This window comes from Arachis ipaensis, chromosome B04 (genome assembly GCF_000816755.2).
Source record: "Arachis ipaensis cultivar K30076 chromosome B04, Araip1.1, whole genome shotgun sequence".
Lineage (NCBI taxonomy): Eukaryota > Viridiplantae > Streptophyta > Magnoliopsida > Fabales > Fabaceae > Arachis > Arachis ipaensis.
The window spans coordinates 16185110-16188639 of NC_029788.2; the positions used below are offsets into that span (position 1 = coordinate 16185110).

The 3530-nt window shown below is 41.3% G+C and overlaps 1 long non-coding RNA gene across 1 annotated transcript in view; it reads left to right on the plus strand.

Annotated features, from left to right (window-relative positions):
• LOC110270949 overlaps nucleotides 1–3530 on the plus strand; it is a 6967-nt gene extending 3437 nt beyond the window's left edge. Inside the window, exon 2 of the long non-coding RNA XR_002360770.1 lies at nucleotides 3433–3530. This is a non-coding gene — a long non-coding RNA (uncharacterized LOC110270949). The remainder of the gene's footprint in view (nucleotides 1–3432) is intronic.

The window sequence follows — 3530 nt, forward strand, 5'->3', positions numbered from 1 at the left end:
GCCTGATCCGAGTTTAGTCCCATTCGATCTTAAAATTGAAAGAACTCTTTCATATATTAGACGAACTCGACGTCGGTTAGCCTCTGAGGGTGGTGAAGTGATTATTATCAATTCACCAGTCTCATTTGAGGGCGAATCTGAACCGCAATCTGAGAGCGAGACAAGCTCATTTACTACTGATCTAGTTGATTTACGTGCAAGAAACATGGCAGCACCTAGGAGGATTACTCTCCAGGAGGCAGGAGCCCCATATTTTACACTACAGCCGTATCAAGTGCATCACCCGAGTGCAGCTGCAGATTTTGAACTAAAAACCGCACTGATCAACTTGATGCCCAAGTTTCATGGCTTACCTGCTCAAGAGCCTATCAAGCACCTTAGGGATTTCCAGACAGCCTGTTCTACTGTTAGGCGTCATGGTGCAAATGAAACTTCTATTTTGTTAACCGCTTTTCTGTTTTCTCTTGAGGGAAAGGCGAGGGAGTGGTACTACTCCCAACCTGAAGCAATTGTTACCAACTGGGATACACTCAGGAGAGAATTTTTGGAAAAATACTTCCCAGCTGAAGTCACAGATAGACTGAGAAAAGAGATCTCCTGCATTGGTCAAGGTGAATCAGAGACTCTCTATGAATATTGGGAGCGCTTCAACAATCTCCTGGACGCATGTCCCCATCACATGATTGGTAAACTAGTATTGATCAGCTACTTCACCCAAGGCATGAACCCCCAGGATAAGACTACACTGGAAGGTGCTAGTAATGGTTCTTTGAAAAAGTACAAAACCGCAGATGAAGCATGGCAACTGATCAGCGACTTAGCTGAGTCCACTAGGAATCACAGACAGAGGCACAACCCCAAAGCTGTTGCAGAGATTTCCTCTAGCAAAGAAACTACTGCTCTGACACAGAGTATATGTGAAATGACCAACCTACTGAAACAGATACAGTTGAACCAAAAACAAGCACAACAAGCTCAGCCTTCACCACAACAAAGCCAACAGTTGGTTCCACAAAGAGTATGCGGAATCTGTGCTGATTATAGTCATTATACTGATGAATGCCCGCAGCTCTAGGAAGACAACACTGTGGCAGCCACTCACAACTTTTATGACCGCTCGAATCAAGGATACAATCAACAAGGTGGCAACTACAACCAAGGTGGCAACAATAACCATGGATGGCAGGACAACTCCAACCAAGGCTGGAGAGATAATTCTAACCATGGCTGGAGGGATAACTTTAATAGAGGAGGCAGAGACAATAATAGAAACCAGAGGTGGAATAACAATAACAACAGACAGCAGAATCAGAACCAACCTTATAGGGCACCTCACCTAAGACAATCACAAGGACCCCAGCAAACCCAACAACAAGTTTCTCAGACTGCTTATTCTAATTCATCATCAAATGACGAGATGCTCCGTTCTCTTGCGCAAGGACAACAAGACATGCAGGCGCAGCTGAACTCTAGTCTGAATGGCTTGACTGCCACTTTATAAGCTCTCGTCTCCCGGATGGATTCCTCACTTAATTCCACACATCAACCTTCAAGCTCTAATGGAATTCCTTCTCAACCACTGCCTAATCCCAAAGGTGGCATCAACGCCATCACTTTGAGGTCCGGAACCATATTACAGGAGAGGAACCATAAGGAGCCAAACCCACCAGAAAATGTGCCAGCCGAGGATGTTCTGGAAGTGGAAGATGCTGAAGAGGAAGAGAACGTACAAGACATAGTTGAAGAAGAGGAAACTTAACCACAGAATGAATCCCCAAGGGATGCTGAAGCTACAAATCACGCCCCTCCTATTCTATTTCCACAACTTCCAAGGAAGCCCAGAAAACAGATGGAACTTGACCCCAAAATGGTGGAAATATTCAAAAAGGTCGAGGTAACTGTTCTCCTCTTTGATGTTATTCAACAGGTACCTAAATACGCAAAGTTTCTAAAGGATTTGTGCATACATAAAGATAAAATTAATGAATTAGAAACTATTCCTTTAGGTAGTTCTATATCTGCTTTAATGGGGGGAATACCTGAAAAATGTAGTGATCCAGGTCCATGTATGGTTAGCTGTACCATTGGAGGTGTGATATTTTCTGACTGTATGTGTGATTTAGGATCATGTGTTAGTATAATGCCTTTGTCTATATATGATACTTTGAGGCTCCCTCCCTTAAAAAGGTCGGCAGCTCATTTTGTGTTAGCAGATAAAAGCATTATTACAGTAGTTGGAATTGTTGAAGATGTATTAGTGAGCATTAAGGGGCTCACATTTCCCATTGATTTCTATATCCTGGAAATTCCCCCTAATGACTCAGGAAGACCATCATCAATCCTGCTTGGAAGACCATTCCTGAAAACTTCAAAGTTCAAGCTGGATGCATTCTCAGGAACTTACTCCTTTGAGATAGATGGCAGAACAGTGAGTTTCAGTTTAAATGAAGCTATGAAGCATCCTCCGGAAGATCATTCTATCTTCCAGTGTGACATTATTGATGAAACTGTAGCTGAAGTTCACCAGGAAGAATTAGAAGAGAAGTACATGGAGCAAGGTCCAAGTGTGGAGACACTTTCTGAAAACAATGAGAACACTTTACCATTATTACCAGTCCCGGATGATCCAGAGCCTAGCTATGAGCAGAAATTAAAGCTAAAGCCCCTTCCTCCACACCTCAAGTATGCTTACCTTGAGGACAAGCTGAAGTTTCCAGTTATCATTGCACAGGAACTCACTTCTCAACAAGAAGAACAACTACTCAGTGTGCTGAGAAAACATAAGAAAGTAATTGGATGGAACTTGGTGGATATAGTAGGCATCAGCCCCCAAGTTTGTGAACATAGAATATTCTTAGAAGAGGGAGCAAAGCCTGTCCGTCAGTGAGGGTTCAGTGCTTAATTCTATGTTCCCTGCTTTCATGAGCTGTCTTCTTACAATGTTACCTGTATTTACTATATGAATTGAGTTAGTGAAATCTAATTTATATTTGTCTTGAAGAGCTTATTTACTTTTAACCAAGTAGACAAAAAGCATATAGTTGCATATATATATATATAGGTTGCATTGCATTTCATGAGTTTTACATTTTCCTACTCATTTATATTATCTCCTTCAACTAAGCATGAAGACATGCTAATGTTTAAGTGTGGGGAGGTTGATAAACCATTATTTTATGATTTATATTGTGTTTAATTGTGTGGTTTTATCAAATCTTTACCCACTTATTCATATGATTAGCATGTATTTACAATTCCTTCCCAAAATTACTCCATGGTTGAAAACTTGCTTAAAATTTGTGACAACCCTTTTTTAAATTGGTGAGGCAGATCTTATCTGATTAAGAGCTATACGTGCAACGCTGTCCTCTTAATTGACATCTCTAAATTGGTAAATTTCTGCCACGCATCAAATATCTTGAAACAACAAAGGCAAGACAACCAAATCCAATCATATACAGGAGATTGAGCCGCGGATCAGTGGCGGCGAGAATTTCAGGCAAACAAACTGAGGCAAGACACTGCTTGAT